At 45.8% G+C, this 17503-nt stretch overlaps 7 non-coding genes across 7 annotated transcripts; all 7 read left to right on the top strand.

Moving 5' to 3' along the window:
* The first annotated feature begins 2086 nt into the window (after positions 1–2086).
* Positions 2087–2277, top strand: LOC130336041 (U2 spliceosomal RNA). Its single transcript, XR_008877541.1, has one exon. It is a non-coding gene; the product is annotated as a U2 spliceosomal RNA (small nuclear RNA).
* Positions 2278–4355: 2078 nt separating this feature from the next.
* Positions 4356–4546, top strand: LOC130336040 (U2 spliceosomal RNA). Its single transcript, XR_008877540.1, has one exon. It is a non-coding gene; the product is annotated as a U2 spliceosomal RNA (small nuclear RNA).
* A 2084-nt stretch (positions 4547–6630) lies between these two features.
* LOC130336039 (U2 spliceosomal RNA) lies at positions 6631–6821 on the top strand. Its single transcript, XR_008877539.1, has one exon. It is a non-coding gene; the product is annotated as a U2 spliceosomal RNA (small nuclear RNA).
* A 2100-nt stretch (positions 6822–8921) lies between these two features.
* On the top strand, positions 8922–9112 carry LOC130336038 (U2 spliceosomal RNA). Its single transcript, XR_008877538.1, has one exon. It is a non-coding gene; the product is annotated as a U2 spliceosomal RNA (small nuclear RNA).
* Positions 9113–11203: 2091 nt separating this feature from the next.
* On the top strand, positions 11204–11394 carry LOC130336036 (U2 spliceosomal RNA). Its single transcript, XR_008877537.1, has one exon. It is a non-coding gene; the product is annotated as a U2 spliceosomal RNA (small nuclear RNA).
* Positions 11395–13473: 2079 nt separating this feature from the next.
* On the top strand, positions 13474–13664 carry LOC130336034 (U2 spliceosomal RNA). The gene has a single exon (XR_008877535.1). It is a non-coding gene; the product is annotated as a U2 spliceosomal RNA (small nuclear RNA).
* A 2085-nt stretch (positions 13665–15749) lies between these two features.
* LOC130336033 (U2 spliceosomal RNA) lies at positions 15750–15940 on the top strand. The gene has a single exon (XR_008877534.1). It is a non-coding gene; the product is annotated as a U2 spliceosomal RNA (small nuclear RNA).
* Positions 15941–17503: the final 1563 nt, after the last annotated feature.

The following is a 17503-nucleotide window of genomic DNA, read 5'->3' as shown; positions in this document are numbered from 1 at the left end:
GGGTTAAAAAGAAAGATTCCTACTTTCATTGCTACCTGCTTGCTGGCTAGCCAGCTAGCCAGCCCTGTGGGCCTTGCTGCTGCTGCAGCCAAAAAACAAAAGGTGGTGCTGCTGCTGCTTCTGCTGCTTCTGCTTCTGCTTGTGTCTGGCCCCTGTTGGAGCGTCCAGGCACAGGACTTCTGCTGCTGCTGACTAAATGGCCTCCTTAATTGGATCATTTGAGTAGCCAGCACACCTGTGCAGGTAGGGCATGACATGATAGGCAGCTGCCTTGATAGCGGGTGGGTGCTGAATGTTCCTAATTGACAAAATAAGATTAATGCTTATGAAGAAATATAAAATCTCATCCCTTCCCCAATATCGCGCCACACCCCTACCCCTTAATTCCCTGGTTGAACTTGATGGACATATGTCTTTTTTCGACCGTACTAACTATGTAACTATGTAACATAACATGGGGGGGGGGGGGGGTCTCCTGGCTGTTCACACAGGTGTGTCATTGCTGTACATTGACCATGCATTGCTTCTGTGGTATTGCAAAGGCAAAGACAAATGCTTCCAGCCATCCATTGCACTAATGGATTGGTCATCAGCTGGCTGTCTATGTCCCGCATCAATATAGACCAAAGTACAGAGGGTTAGGCTATGCTATTGTGCACCTACCTGATGCATCAGAAGGTGCGAGGCCCTTGCTAAATTCTGTGCACAGACTTTGAGATCTATGCTTTAGACTGTATCTAAACCTGCTCCAACATGGACTGACATTCTGGCCTACTTTCAGCCGATGCGACTTGTCTGTCGCTGAACAGTCGCTTTTTATGTATTCAGCACCTATGTATAATGTTGTAAAAATGCTCTAGAAGCTAAAGTCGCAGAAATGTCACACATATTTGGCCTGCAACTTTCTGTGCGACAAATTCAGACAGGAAAAATCAGTATAAATCCTTAGAAAATTATCCCCCAGTGTCTCCATCTGCTGGCGGTATTGAATAAGCATTGCTGCACTGATGGGGTATGCATTAGACGAAAAAAAAGAAGAAAAAGAAGAATAATACGCCCAGAAAAGAGGCGAAAAGGAGAAAAACGTAAAAAAACGTGAAAAAAAAGTAAGAGGAAGAGAAGGGAAAAAAAAGGTGGAAATGGGTTTAAAAGTGATTTCGGCGGAGAAATATATATATATATATATATATATATATATATATATATATATATATGCGCACACACACACATAGATATAAACGTATTCTCCGTTGAGATATTGCAGCCGCTGCTGTGTCCAGGCCCAGGAGCCTTAGCACTGTGCTGTGATGTCACTCAATACCACTGACATCACTAGGTGTAAACAACATCTCTCCTTTGCTGTGTATGTGACTATGGAGCTGTTTGGTGATGTCGTCTATTACGGCCTTCATAGAAGCAACAGGAGATTGTTGCATCCATCTTGAACCCTCAGAACTACAGTGCTATGATGTCACTCACTTCCACAGGCCTTGCAGAGTGTAAACAACAACAACCCAGCTTTGTTGTGTATGTAACCATAGGGATTTGTGATGTCACCTAGAACCTTCACAGCAGCGACAGCTTTATGAGGAGCATCAGCACTGCTCTGCCTGAGCAGAACCATCACCGCCATAGGTTGTCAAATAACCCGGATTTAACCCACACAGGTAAGTCCAATGGGGTGCAGGCATGTCCTCTATGCTTACAGCTTCCCGTGGGTGTTGGTTTGATACCGTTTGGGGACAGCCAAGGAGGCATCTGCAGGCAACAAAGGTAGGTGTGTGCTTGTGTGTGTGTTTCCTATGCAGATCCTAAGCCCAGTGTCACATGCAAGTAGGAGGAGTAAGAAGGGTTCCTGGCAAATCCGGGTTATGGATTGCATTTAAAAAGGCCCCGTGGGAGTGCAATGGGCCCCTGTCTTGCTGCTTAGCAATAATGGTATGGGTTTAGGTTCTGCTGTGTGTACTGGTGGTTGACTGCCCCCCAGCCCAGAGTGTGCATGGAAAATTGTCTGGCAGCCTCCCTGACAGCAAGCAGTGATAGTGCCCATGAAGGGGACCTTGTTGGGCCCGCCCCTTTCACGGTTATCGCTTCTCGGCCTTTTGGCTAAGATCAAGTGTAGTATCTGTTCTTATCAGTTTAATATCTGATACGTCCCCTATCTGGGGACCATATATTAAATGGATTTTTGAGAACGGGGGCCGATTTCGAAGCTTGCTTCCGTCGCCCTATGCATTGACCCGATATGGCAGTATCTTCGGGTACAGTGCACCACCCCCTTACAGGGTTAAAAAGAAAGATTCCTACTTTCATTGCTACCTGCTTGCTGGCTAGCCAGCTAGCCAGCCCTGTGGGCCTTGCTGCTGCTGCAGCCAAAAAACAAAAGGTGGTGCTGCTGCTTCTGCTTCTGCTTGTGTCTGGCCCCTGTTGGAGCGTCCAGGCACAGGACTTCTGCTGCTGCTGACTAAATGGCCTCCTTAATTGGATCATTTGAGTAGCCAGCACACCTGTGCAGGTAGGGCATGACATGATAGGCAGCTGCCTTGATAGCGGGTGGGTGCTGAATGTTCCTAATTGACAAAATAAGATTAATGCTTATGAAGAAATATAAAATCTCATCCCTTCCCCAATATCGCGCCACACCCCTACCCCTTAATTCCCTGGTTGAACTTGATGGACATATGTCTTTTTTCGACCGTACTAACTATGTAACTATGTAACATAACATGGGGGGGGGGGTCTCCTGGCTGTTCACACAGGTGTGTCATTGCTGTACATTGACCATGCATTGCTTCTGTGGTATTGCAAAGGCAAAGACAAATGCTTCCAGCCATCCATTGCACTAATGGATTGGTCATCAGCTGGCTGTCTATGTCCCGCATCAATATAGACCAAAGTACAGAGGGTTAGGCTATGCTATTGTGCACCTACCTGATGCATCAGAAGGTGCGAGGCCCTTGCTAAATTCTGTGCACAGACTTTGAGATCTATGCTTTAGACTGTATCTAAACCTGCTCCAACATGGACTGACATTCTGGCCTACTTTCAGCCGATGCGACTTGTCTGTCGCTGAACAGTCGCTTTTTATGTATTCAGCACCTATGTATAATGTTGTAAAAATGCTCTAGAAGCTAAAGTCGCAGAAATGTCACACATATTTGGCCTGCAACTTTCTGTGCGACAAATTCAGACAGGAAAAATCAGTATAAATCCTTAGAAAATTATCCCCCAGTGTCTCCATCTGCTGGCGGTATTGAATAAGCATTGCTGCACTGATGGGGTATGCATTAGACGAAAAAAAAGAAGAAAAAGAAGAATAATACGCCCAGAAAAGAGGCGAAAAGGAGAAAAACGTAAAAAAACGTGAAAAAAAAGTAAGAGGAAGAGAAGGGAAAAAAAGGTGGAAATGGGTTTAAAAGTGATTTCGGCGGAGAAATATATATATATATATATATATATATATATATATATATATATATATATGCGCACACACACACATAGATATAAACGTATTCTCCGTTGAGATATTGCAGCCGCTGCTGTGTCCAGGCCCAGGAGCCTTAGCACTGTGCTGTGATGTCACTCAATACCACTGACATCACTAGGTGTAAACAACATCTCTCCTTTGCTGTGTATGTGACTATGGAGCTGTTTGGTGATGTCGTCTATTACGGCCTTCATAGAAGCAACAGGAGATTGTTGCATCCATCTTGAACCCTCAGAACTACAGTGCTATGATGTCACTCACTTCCACAGGCCTTGCAGAGTGTAAACAACAACAACCCAGCTTTGTTGTGTATGTAACCATAGGGATTTGTGATGTCACCTAGAACCTTCACAGCAGCGACAGCTTTATGAGGAGCATCAGCACTGCTCTGCCTGAGCAGAACCATCACCGCCATAGGTTGTCAAATAACCCGGATTTAACCCACACAGGTAAGTCCAATGGGGTGCAGGCATGTCCTCTATGCTTACAGCTTCCCGTGGGTGTTGGTTTGATACCGTTTGGGGACAGCCAAGGAGGCATCTGCAGGCAACAAAGGTAGGTGTGTGCTTGTGTGTGTGTTTCCTATGCAGATCCTAAGCCCAGTGTCACATGCAAGTAGGAGGAGTAAGAAGGGTTCCTGGCAAATCCGGGTTATGGATTGCATTTAAAAAGGCCCCGTGGGAGTGCAATGGGCCCCTGTCTTGCTGCTTAGCAATAATGGTATGGGTTTAGGTTCTGCTGTGTGTACTGGTGGTTGACTGCCCCCCAGCCCAGAGTGTGCATGGAAAATTGTCTGGCAGCCTCCCTGACAGCAAGCAGTGATAGTGCCCATGAAGGGGACCTTGTTGGGCCCGCCCCTTTCACGGTTATCGCTTCTCGGCCTTTTGGCTAAGATCAAGTGTAGTATCTGTTCTTATCAGTTTAATATCTGATACGTCCCCTATCTGGGGACCATATATTAAATGGATTTTTGAGAACGGGGGCCGATTTCGAAGCTTGCTTCCGTCGCCCTATGCATTGACCCGATATGGCAGTATCTTCGGGTACAGTGCACCACCCCCTTACAGGGTTAAAAAGAAAGATTCCTACTTTCATTGCTACCTGCTTGCTGGCTAGCCAGCTAGCCAGCCCTGTGGGCCTTGCTGCTGCTGCAGCCAAAAAACAAAAGGTGGTGCTGCTGCTGCTTCTGCTGCTTCTGCTTCTGCTTGTGTCTGGCCCCTGTTGGAGCGTCCAGGCACAGGACTTCTGCTGCTGCTGACTAAATGGCCTCCTTAATTGGATCATTTGAGTAGCCAGCACACCTGTGCAGGTAGGGCATGACATGATAGGCAGCTGCCTTGATAGCGGGTGGGTGCTGAATGTTCCTAATTGACAAAATAAGATTAATGCTTATGAAGAAATATAAAATCTCATCCCTTCCCCAATATCGCGCCACACCCCTACCCCTTAATTCCCTGGTTGAACTTGATGGACATATGTCTTTTTTCGACCGTACTAACTATGTAACTATGTAACATAACATGGGGGGGGGGGTCTCCTGGCTGTTCACACAGGTGTGTCATTGCTGTACATTGACCATGCATTGCTTCTGTGGTATTGCAAAGGCAAAGACAAATGCTTCCAGCCATCCATTGCACTAATGGATTGGTCATCAGCTGGCTGTCTATGTCCCGCATCAATATAGACCAAAGTACAGAGGGTTAGGCTATGCTATTGTGCACCTACCTGATGCATCAGAAGGTGCGAGGCCCTTGCTAAATTCTGTGCACAGACTTTGAGATCTATGCTTTAGACTGTATCTAAACCTGCTCCAACATGGACTGACATTCTGGCCTACTTTCAGCCGATGCGACTTGTCTGTCGCTGAACAGTCGCTTTTTATGTATTCAGCACCTATGTATAATGTTGTAAAAATGCTCTAGAAGCTAAAGTCGCAGAAATGTCACACATATTTGGCCTGCAACTTTCTGTGCGACAAATTCAGACAGGAAAAATCAGTATAAATCCTTAGAAAATTATCCCCCAGTGTCTCCATCTGCTGGCGGTATTGAATAAGCATTGCTGCACTGATGGGGTATGCATTAGACGAAAAAAAAGAAGAAAAAGAAGAATAATACGCCCAGAAAAGAGGCGAAAAGGAGAAAAACGTAAAAAAACGTGAAAAAAAAGTAAGAGGAAGAGAAGGGAAAAAAAGGTGGAAATGGGTTTAAAAGTGATTTCGGCGGAGAAATATATATATATATATATATATATATATATATATATATATATGCGCACACACACACATAGATATAAACGTATTCTCCGTTGAGATATTGCAGCCGCTGCTGTGTCCAGGCCCAGGAGCCTTAGCACTGTGCTGTGATGTCACTCAATACCACTGACATCACTAGGTGTAAACAACATCTCTCCTTTGCTGTGTATGTGACTATGGAGCTGTTTGGTGATGTCGTCTATTACGGCCTTCATAGAAGCAACAGGAGATTGTTGCATCCATCTTGAACCCTCAGAACTACAGTGCTATGATGTCACTCACTTCCACAGGCCTTGCAGAGTGTAAACAACAACAACCCAGCTTTGTTGTGTATGTAACCATAGGGATTTGTGATGTCACCTAGAACCTTCACAGCAGCGACAGCTTTATGAGGAGCATCAGCACTGCTCTGCCTGAGCAGAACCATCACCGCCATAGGTTGTCAAATAACCCGGATTTAACCCACACAGGTAAGTCCAATGGGGTGCAGGCATGTCCTCTATGCTTACAGCTTCCCGTGGGTGTTGGTTTGATACCGTTTGGGGACAGCCAAGGAGGCATCTGCAGGCAACAAAGGTAGGTGTGTGCTTGTGTGTGTGTTTCCTATGCAGATCCTAAGCCCAGTGTCACATGCAAGTAGGAGGAGTAAGAAGGGTTCCTGGCAAATCCGGGTTATGGATTGCATTTAAAAAGGCCCCGTGGGAGTGCAATGGGCCCCTGTCTTGCTGCTTAGCAATAATGGTATGGGTTTAGGTTCTGCTGTGTGTACTGGTGGTTGACTGCCCCCCAGCCCAGAGTGTGCATGGAAAATTGTCTGGCAGCCTCCCTGACAGCAAGCAGTGATAGTGCCCATGAAGGGGACCTTGTTGGGCCCGCCCCTTTCACGGTTATCGCTTCTCGGCCTTTTGGCTAAGATCAAGTGTAGTATCTGTTCTTATCAGTTTAATATCTGATACGTCCCCTATCTGGGGACCATATATTAAATGGATTTTTGAGAACGGGGGCCGATTTCGAAGCTTGCTTCCGTCGCCCTATGCATTGACCCGATATGGCAGTATCTTCGGGTACAGTGCACCACCCCCTTACAGGGTTAAAAAGAAAGATTCCTACTTTCATTGCTACCTGCTTGCTGGCTAGCCAGCTAGCCAGCCCTGTGGGCCTTGCTGCTGCTGCAGCCAAAAAACAAAAGGTGGTGCTGCTGCTGCTTCTGCTGCTTCTGCTTCTGCTTGTGTCTGGCCCCTGTTGGAGCGTCCAGACACAGGACTTCTGCTGCTGCTGACTAAATGGCCTCCTTAATTGGATCATTTGAGTAGCCAGCACACCTGTGCAGGTAGGGCATGACATGATAGGCAGCTGCCTTGATAGCGGGTGGGTGCTGAATGTTCCTAATTGACAAAATAAGATTAATGCTTATGAAGAAATATAAAATCTCATCCCTTCCCCAATATCGCGCCACACCCCTACCCCTTAATTCCCTGGTTGAACTTGATGGACATATGTCTTTTTTCGACCGTACTAACTATGTAACTATGTAACATAACATGGGGGGGGGGGTCTCCTGGCTGTTCACACAGGTGTGTCATTGCTGTACATTGACCATGCATTGCTTCTGTGGTATTGCAAAGGCAAAGACAAATGCTTCCAGCCATCCATTGCACTAATGGATTGGTCATCAGCTGGCTGTCTATGTCCCGCATCAATATAGACCAAAGTACAGAGGGTTAGGCTATGCTATTGTGCACCTACCTGATGCATCAGAAGGTGCGAGGCCCTTGCTAAATTCTGTGCACAGACTTTGAGATCTATGCTTTAGACTGTATCTAAACCTGCTCCAACATGGACTGACATTCTGGCCTACTTTCAGCCGATGCGACTTGTCTGTCGCTGAACAGTCGCTTTTTATGTATTCAGCACCTATGTATAATGTTGTAAAAATGCTCTAGAAGCTAAAGTCGCAGAAATGTCACACATATTTGGCCTGCAACTTTCTGTGCGACAAATTCAGACAGGAAAAATCAGTATAAATCCTTAGAAAATTATCCCCCAGTGTCTCCATCTGCTGGCGGTATTGAATAAGCATTGCTGCACTGATGGGGTATGCATTAGACGAAAAAAAAGAAGAAAAAGAAGAATAATACGCCCAGAAAAGAGGCGAAAAGGAGAAAAACGTAAAAAAACGTGAAAAAAAAGTAAGAGGAAGAGAAGGGAAAAAAAGGTGGAAATGGGTTTAAAAGTGATTTCGGCGGAGAAATATATATATATATATATATATATATATATATATATATATATATATATATATATATATGCGCACACACACACATAGATATAAACGTATTCTCTGTTGAGATATTGCAGCCGCTGCTGTGTCCAGGCCCAGGAGCCTTAGCACTGTGCTGTGATGTCACTCAATACCACTGACATCACTAGGTGTAAACAACATCTCTCCTTTGCTGTGTATGTGACTATGGAGCTGTTTGGTGATGTCGTCTATTACGGCCTTCATAGAAGCAACAGGAGATTGTTGCATCCATCTTGAACCCTCAGAACTACAGTGCTATGATGTCACTCACTTCCACAGGCCTTGCAGAGTGTAAACAACAACAACCCAGCTTTGTTGTGTATGTAACCATAGGGATTTGTGATGTCACCTAGAACCTTCACAGCAGCGACAGCTTTATGAGGAGCATCAGCACTGCTCTGCCTGAGCAGAACCATCACCGCCATAGGTTGTCAAATAACCCGGATTTAACCCACACAGGTAAGTCCAATGGGGTGCAGGCATGTCCTCTATGCTTACAGCTTCCCGTGGGTGTTGGTTTGATACCGTTTGGGGACAGCCAAGGAGGCATCTGCAGGCAACAAAGGTAGGTGTGTGCTTGTGTGTGTGTTTCCTATGCAGATCCTAAGCCCAGTGTCACATGCAAGTAGGAGGAGTAAGAAGGGTTCCTGGCAAATCCGGGTTATGGATTGCATTTAAAAAGGCCCCGTGGGAGTGCAATGGGCCCCTGTCTTGCTGCTTAGCAATAATGGTATGGGTTTAGGTTCTGCTGTGTGTACTGGTGGTTGACTGCCCCCCAGCCCAGAGTGTGCATGGAAAATTGTCTGGCAGCCTCCCTGACAGCAAGCAGTGATAGTGCCCATGAAGGGGACCTTGTTGGGCCCGCCCCTTTCACGGTTATCGCTTCTCGGCCTTTTGGCTAAGATCAAGTGTAGTATCTGTTCTTATCAGTTTAATATCTGATACGTCCCCTATCTGGGGACCATATATTAAATGGATTTTTGAGAACGGGGGCCGATTTCGAAGCTTGCTTCCGTCGCCCTATGCATTGACCCGATATGGCAGTATCTTCGGGTACAGTGCACCACCCCCTTACAGGGTTAAAAAGAAAGATTCCTACTTTCATTGCTACCTGCTTGCTGGCTAGCCAGCTAGCCAGCCCTGTGGGCCTTGCTGCTGCTGCAGCCAAAAAACAAAAGGTGGTGCTGCTGCTGCTTCTGCTGCTTCTGCTTCTGCTTGTGTCTGGCCCCTGTTGGAGCGTCCAGGCACAGGACTTCTGCTGCTGCTGACTAAATGGCCTCCTTAATTGGATCATTTGAGTAGCCAGCACACCTGTGCAGGTAGGGCATGACATGATAGGCAGCTGCCTTGATAGCGGGTGGGTGCTGAATGTTCCTAATTGACAAAATAAGATTAATGCTTATGAAGAAATATAAAATCTCATCCCTTCCCCAATATCGCGCCACACCCCTACCCCTTAATTCCCTGGTTGAACGTGATGGACATATGTCTTTTTTCGACCGTACTAACTATGTAACTATGTAACATAACATGGGGGGGGGGGGGGTCTCCTGGCTGTTCACACAGGTGTGTCATTGCTGTACATTGACCATGCATTGCTTCTGTGGTATTGCAAAGGCAAAGACAAATGCTTCCAGCCATCCATTGCACTAATGGATTGGTCATCAGCTGGCTGTCTATGTCCCGCATCAATATAGACCAAAGTACAGAGGGTTAGGCTATGCTATTGTGCACCTACCTGATGCATCAGAAGGTGCGAGGCCCTTGCTAAATTCTGTGCACAGACTTTGAGATCTATGCTTTAGACTGTATCTAAACCTGCTCCAACATGGACTGACATTCTGGCCTACTTTCAGCCGATGCGACTTGTCTGTCGCTGAACAGTCGCTTTTTATGTATTCAGCACCTATGTATAATGTTGTAAAAATGCTCTAGAAGCTAAAGTCGCAGAAATGTCACACATATTTGGCCTGCAACTTTCTGTGCGACAAATTCAGACAGGAAAAATCTGTATAAATCCTTAGAAAATTATCCCCCAGTGTCTCCATCTGCTGGCGGTATTGAATAAGCATTGCTGCACTGATGGGGTATGCATTAGACGAAAAAAAAGAAGAAAAAGAAGAATAATACGCCCAGAAAAGAGGCGAAAAGGAGAAAAACGTAAAAAAACGTGAAAAAAAAGTAAGAGGAAGAGAAGGGAAAAAAAGGTGGAAATGGGTTTAAAAGTGATTTCGGCGGAGAAATATATATATATATATATATATATATATATATATATATATATATATGCGCACACACACACATAGATATAAACGTATTCTCCGTTGAGATATTGCAGCCGCTGCTGTGTCCAGGCCCAGGAGCCTTAGCACTGTGCTGTGATGTCACTCAATACCACTGACATCACTAGGTGTAAACAACATCTCTCCTTTGCTGTGTATGTGACTATGGAGCTGTTTGGTGATGTCGTCTATTACGGCCTTCATAGAAGCAACAGGAGATTGTTGCATCCATCTTGAACCCTCAGAACTACAGTGCTATGATGTCACTCACTTCCACAGGCCTTGCAGAGTGTAAACAACAACAACCCAGCTTTGTTGTGTATGTAACCATAGGGATTTGTGATGTCACCTAGAACCTTCACAGCAGCGACAGCTTTATGAGGAGCATCAGCACTGCTCTGCCTGAGCAGAACCATCACCGCCATAGGTTGTCAAATAACCCGGATTTAACCCACACAGGTAAGTCCAATGGGGTGCAGGCATGTCCTCTATGCTTACAGCTTCCCGTGGGTGTTGGTTTGATACCGTTTGGGGACAGCCAAGGAGGCATCTGCAGGCAACAAAGGTAGGTGTGTGCTTGTGTGTGTGTTTCCTATGCAGATCCTAAGCCCAGTGTCACATGCAAGTAGGAGGAGTAAGAAGGGTTCCTGGCAAATCCGGGTTATGGATTGCATTTAAAAAGGCCCCGTGGGAGTGCAATGGGCCCCTGTCTTGCTGCTTAGCAATAATGGTATGGGTTTAGGTTCTGCTGTGTGTACTGGTGGTTGACTGCCCCCCAGCCCAGAGTGTGCATGGAAAATTGTCTGGCAGCCTCCCTGACAGCAAGCAGTGATAGTGCCCATGAAGGGGACCTTGTTGGGCCCGCCCCTTTCACGGTTATCGCTTCTCGGCCTTTTGGCTAAGATCAAGTGTAGTATCTGTTCTTATCAGTTTAATATCTGATACGTCCCCTATCTGGGGACCATATATTAAATGGATTTTTGAGAACGGGGGCCGATTTCGAAGCTTGCTTCCGTCGCCCTATGCATTGACCCGATATGGCAGTATCTTCGGGTACAGTGCACCACCCCCTTACAGGGTTAAAAAGAAAGATTCCTACTTTCATTGCTACCTGCTTGCTGGCTAGCCAGCTAGCCAGCCCTGTGGGCCTTGCTGCTGCTGCAGCCAAAAAACAAAAGGTGGTGCTTCTGCTGCTTCTGCTTCTGCTTGTGTCTGGCCCCTGTTGGAGCGTCCAGGCACAGGACTTCTGCTGCTGCTGACTAAATGGCCTCCTTAATTGGATCATTTGAGTAGCCAGCACACCTGTGCAGGTAGGGCATGACATGATAGGCAGCTGCCTTGATAGCGGGTGGGTGCTGAATGTTCCTAATTGACAAAATAAGATTAATGCTTATGAAGAAATATAAAATCTCATCCCTTCCCCAATATCGCGCCACACCCCTACCCCTTAATTCCCTGGTTGAACTTGATGGACATATGTCTTTTTTCGACCGTACTAACTATGTAACTATGTAACATAACATGGGGGGGGGGGTCTCCTGGCTGTTCACACAGGTGTGTCATTGCTGTACATTGACCATGCATTGCTTCTGTGGTATTGCAAAGGCAAAGACAAATGCTTCCAGCCATCCATTGCACTAATGGATTGGTCATCAGCTGGCTGTCTATGTCCCGCATCAATATAGACCAAAGTACAGAGGGTTAGGCTATGCTATTGTGCACCTACCTGATGCATCAGAAGGTGCGAGGCCCTTGCTAAATTCTGTGCACAGACTTTGAGATCTATGCTTTAGACTGTATCTAAACCTGCTCCAACATGGACTGACATTCTGGCCTACTTTCAGCCGATGCGACTTGTCTGTCGCTGAACAGTCGCTTTTTATGTATTCAGCACCTATGTATAATGTTGTAAAAATGCTCTAGAAGCTAAAGTCGCAGAAATGTCACACATATTTGGCCTGCAACTTTCTGTGCGACAAATTCAGACAGGAAAAATCTGTATAAATCCTTAGAAAATTATCCCCCAGTGTCTCCATCTGCTGGCGGTATTGAATAAGCATTGCTGCACTGATGGGGTATGCATTAGACGAAAAAAAAGAAGAAAAAGAAGAATAATACGCCCAGAAAAGAGGCGAAAAGGAGAAAAACGTAAAAAAACGTGAAAAAAAAGTAAGAGGAAGAGAAGGGAAAAAAAGGTGGAAATGGGTTTAAAAGTGATTTCGGCGGAGAAATATATATATATATATATATATATATATATATATATATATATATATGCGCACACACACACATAGATATAAACGTATTCTCCGTTGAGATATTGCAGCCGCTGCTGTGTCCAGGCCCAGGAGCCTTAGCACTGTGCTGTGATGTCACTCAATACCACTGACATCACTAGGTGTAAACAACATCTCTCCTTTGCTGTGTATGTGACTATGGAGCTGTTTGGTGATGTCGTCTATTACGGCCTTCATAGAAGCAACAGGAGATTGTTGCATCCATCTTGAACCCTCAGAACTACAGTGCTATGATGTCACTCACTTCCACAGGCCTTGCAGAGTGTAAACAACAACAACCCAGCTTTGTTGTGTATGTAACCATAGGGATTTGTGATGTCACCTAGAACCTTCACAGCAGCGACAGCTTTATGAGGAGCATCAGCACTGCTCTGCCTGAGCAGAACCATCACCGCCATAGGTTGTCAAATAACCCGGATTTAACCCACACAGGTAAGTCCAATGGGGTGCAGGCATGTCCTCTATGCTTACAGCTTCCCGTGGGTGTTGGTTTGATACCGTTTGGGGACAGCCAAGGAGGCATCTGCAGGCAACAAAGGTAGGTGTGTGCTTGTGTGTGTGTTTCCTATGCAGATCCTAAGCCCAGTGTCACATGCAAGTAGGAGGAGTAAGAAGGGTTCCTGGCAAATCCGGGTTATGGATTGCATTTAAAAAGGCCCCGTGGGAGTGCAATGGGCCCCTGTCTTGCTGCTTAGCAATAATGGTATGGGTTTAGGTTCTGCTGTGTGTACTGGTGGTTGACTGCCCCCCAGCCCAGAGTGTGCATGGAAAATTGTCTGGCAGCCTCCCTGACAGCAAGCAGTGATAGTGCCCATGAAGGGGACCTTGTTGGGCCCGCCCCTTTCACGGTTATCGCTTCTCGGCCTTTTGGCTAAGATCAAGTGTAGTATCTGTTCTTATCAGTTTAATATCTGATACGTCCCCTATCTGGGGACCATATATTAAATGGATTTTTGAGAACGGGGGCCGATTTCGAAGCTTGCTTCCGTCGCCCTATGCATTGACCCGATATGGCAGTATCTTCGGGTACAGTGCACCACCCCCTTACAGGGTTAAAAAGAAAGATTCCTACTTTCATTGCTACCTGCTTGCTGGCTAGCCAGCTAGCCAGCCCTGTGGGCCTTGCTGCTGCTGCAGCCAAAAAACAAAAGGTGGTGCTGCTGCTGCTTCTGCTGCTTCTGCTTCTGCTTGTGTCTGGCCCCTGTTGGAGCGTCCAGGCACAGGACTTCTGCTGCTGCTGACTAAATGGCCTCCTTAATTGGATCATTTGAGTAGCCAGCACACCTGTGCAGGTAGGGCATGACATGATAGGCAGCTGCCTTGATAGCGGGTGGGTGCTGAATGTTCCTAATTGACAAAATAAGATTAATGCTTATGAAGAAATATAAAATCTCATCCCTTCCCCAATATCGCGCCACACCCCTACCCCTTAATTCCCTGGTTGAACTTGATGGACATATGTCTTTTTTCGACCGTACTAACTATGTAACTATGTAACATAACATGGGGGGGGGGGGGTCTCCTGGCTGTTCACACAGGTGTGTCATTGCTGTACATTGACCATGCATTGCTTCTGTGGTATTGCAAAGGCAAAGACAAATGCTTCCAGCCATCCATTGCACTAATGGATTGGTCATCAGCTGGCTGTCTATGTCCCGCATCAATATAGACCAAAGTACAGAGGGTTAGGCTATGCTATTGTGCACCTACCTGATGCATCAGAAGGTGCGAGGCCCTTGCTAAATTCTGTGCACAGACTTTGAGATCTATGCTTTAGACTGTATCTAAACCTGCTCCAACATGGACTGACATTCTGGCCTACTTTCAGCCGATGCGACTTGTCTGTCGCTGAACAGTCGCTTTTTATGTATTCAGCACCTATGTATAATGTTGTAAAAATGCTCTAGAAGCTAAAGTCGCAGAAATGTCACACATATTTGGCCTGCAACTTTCTGTGCGACAAATTCAGACAGGAAAAATCAGTATAAATCCTTAGAAAATTATCCCCCAGTGTCTCCATCTGCTGGCGGTATTGAATAAGCATTGCTGCACTGATGGGGTATGCATTAGACGAAAAAAAAGAAGAAAAAGAAGAATAATACGCCCAGAAAAGAGGCGAAAAGGAGAAAAACGTAAAAAAACGTGAAAAAAAAGTAAGAGGAAGAGAAGGGAAAAAAAAGGTGGAAATGGGTTTAAAAGTGATTTCGGCGGAGAAATATATATATATATATATATATATATATATATATATATACGCGCACACACACACATATATATAAACGTATTCTCCGTTGAGATATTGCAGCCGCTGCTGTGTCCAGGCCCAGGAGCCTTAGCACTGTGCTGTGATGTCACTCAATACCACTGACATCACTAGGTGTAAACAACATCTCTCCTTTGCTGTGTATGTGACTATGGAGCTGTTTGGTGATGTCGTCTATTACGGCCTTCATAGAAGCAACAGGAGATTGTTGCATCCATCTTGAACCCTCAGAACTACAGTGCTATGATGTCACTCACTTCCACAGGCCTTGCAGAGTGTAAACAACAACAACCCAGCTTTGTTGTGTATGTAACCATAGGGATTTGTGATGTCACCTAGAACCTTCACAGCAGCGACAGCTTTATGAGGAGCATCAGCACTGCTCTGCCTGAGCAGAACCATCACCGCCATAGGTTGTCAAATAACCCGGATTTAACCCACACAGGTAAGTCCAATGGGGTGCAGGCATGTCCTCTATGCTTACAGCTTCCCGTGGGTGTTGGTTTGATACCGTTTGGGGACAGCCAAGGAGGCATCTGCAGGCAACAAAGGTAGGTGTGTGCTTGTGTGTGTGTTTCCTATGCAGATCCTAAGCCCAGTGTCACATGCAAGTAGGAGGAGTAAGAAGGGTTCCTGGCAAATCCGGGTTATGGATTGCATTTAAAAAGGCCCCGTGGGAGTGCAATGGGCCCCTGTCTTGCTGCTTAGCAATAATGGTATGGGTTTAGGTTCTGCTGTGTGTACTGGTGGTTGACTGCCCCCCAGCCCAGAGTGTGCATGGAAAATTGTCTGGCAGCCTCCCTGACAGCAAGCAGTGATAGTGCCCATGAAGGGGACCTTGTTGGGCCCGCCCCTTTCACGGTTATCGCTTCTCGGCCTTTTGGCTAAGATCAAGTGTAGTATCTGTTCTTATCAGTTTAATATCTGATACGTCCCCTATCTGGGGACCATATATTAAATGGATTTTTGAGAACGGGGGCCGATTTCGAAGCTTGCTTCCGTCGCCCTATGCATTGACCCGATATGGCAGTATCTTCGGGTACAGTGCACCACCCCCTTACAGGGTTAAAAAGAAAGATTCCTACTTTCATTGCTACCTGCTTGCTGGCTAGCCAGCTAGCCAGCCCTGTGGGCCTTGCTGCTGCTGCAGCCAAAAAACAAAAGGTGGTGCTTCTGCTTCTGCTTGTGTCTGGCCCCTGTTGGAGCGTCCAGGCACAGGACTTCTGCTGCTGCTGACTAAATGGCCTCCTTAATTGGATCATTTGAGTAGCCAGCACACCTGTGCAGGTAGGGCATGACATGATAGGCAGCTGCCTTGATAGCGGGTGGGTGCTGAATGTTCCTAATTGACAAAATAAGATTAATGCTTATGAAGAAATATAAAATCTCATCCCTTCCCCAATATCGCGCCACACCCCTACCCCTTAATTCCCTGGTTGAACTTGATGGACATATGTCTTTTTTCGACCGTACTAACTATGTAACTATGTAACATAACATGGGGGGGGGGGTCTCCTGGCTGTTCACACAGGTGTGTCATTGCTGTACATTGACCATGCATTGCTTCTGTGGTATTGCAAAGGCAAAGACAAATGCTTCCAGCCATCCATTGCACTAATGGATTGGTCATCAGCTGGCTGTCTATGTCCCGCATCAATATAGACCAAAGTACAGAGGGTTAGGCTATGCTATTGTGCACCTACCTGATGCATCAGAAGGTGCGAGGCCCTTGCTAAATTCTGTGCACAGACTTTGAGATCTATGCTTTAGACTGTATCTAAACCTGCTCCAACATGGACTGACATTCTGGCCTACTTTCAGCCGATGCGACTTGTCTGTCGCTGAACAGTCGCTTTTTATGTATTCAGCACCTATGTATAATGTTGTAAAAATGCTCTAGAAGCTAAAGTCGCAGAAATGTCACACATATTTGGCCTGCAACTTTCTGTGCGACAAATTCAGACAGGAAAAATCAGTATAAATCCTTAGAAAATTATCCCCCAGTGTCTCCATCTGCTGGCGGTATTGAATAAGCATTGCTGCACTGATGGGGTATGCATTAGACGAAAAAAAAGAAGAAAAAGAAGAATAATACGCCCAGAAAAGAGGCGAAAAGGAGAAAAACGTAAAAAAACGTGAAAAAAAAGTAAGAGGAAGAGAAGGGAAAAAAAGGTGGAAATGGGTTTAAAAGTGATTTCGGCGGAGAAATATATATATATATATATATATATATATATATATATATGCGCACACACACACATAGATATAAACGTATTCTCCGTTGAGATATTGCAGCCGCTGCTGTGTCCAGGCCCAGGAGCCTTAGCACTGTGCTGTGATGTCACTCAATACCACTGACATCACTAGGTGTAAACAACATCTCTCCTTTGCTGTGTATGTGACTATGGAGCTGTTTGGTGATGTCGTCTATTACGGCCTTCATAGAAGCAACAGGAGATTGTTGCATCCATCTTGAACCCTCAGAACTACAGTGCTATGATGTCACTCACTTCCACAGGCCTTGCAGAGTGTAAACAACAACAACCCAGCTTTGTTGTGTATGTAACCATAGGGATTTGTGATGTCACCTAGAACCTTCACAGCAGCGACAGCTTTAT

The sequence above is a fragment of the Hyla sarda genome, unplaced genomic scaffold (assembly GCF_029499605.1).
Source record: "Hyla sarda isolate aHylSar1 unplaced genomic scaffold, aHylSar1.hap1 scaffold_465, whole genome shotgun sequence".
Taxonomy (NCBI): domain Eukaryota; kingdom Metazoa; phylum Chordata; class Amphibia; order Anura; family Hylidae; genus Hyla; species Hyla sarda.
Note: the sequence above shows the minus strand (reverse complement) of the source record. Positions and strands in the feature narration are given on the sequence as shown.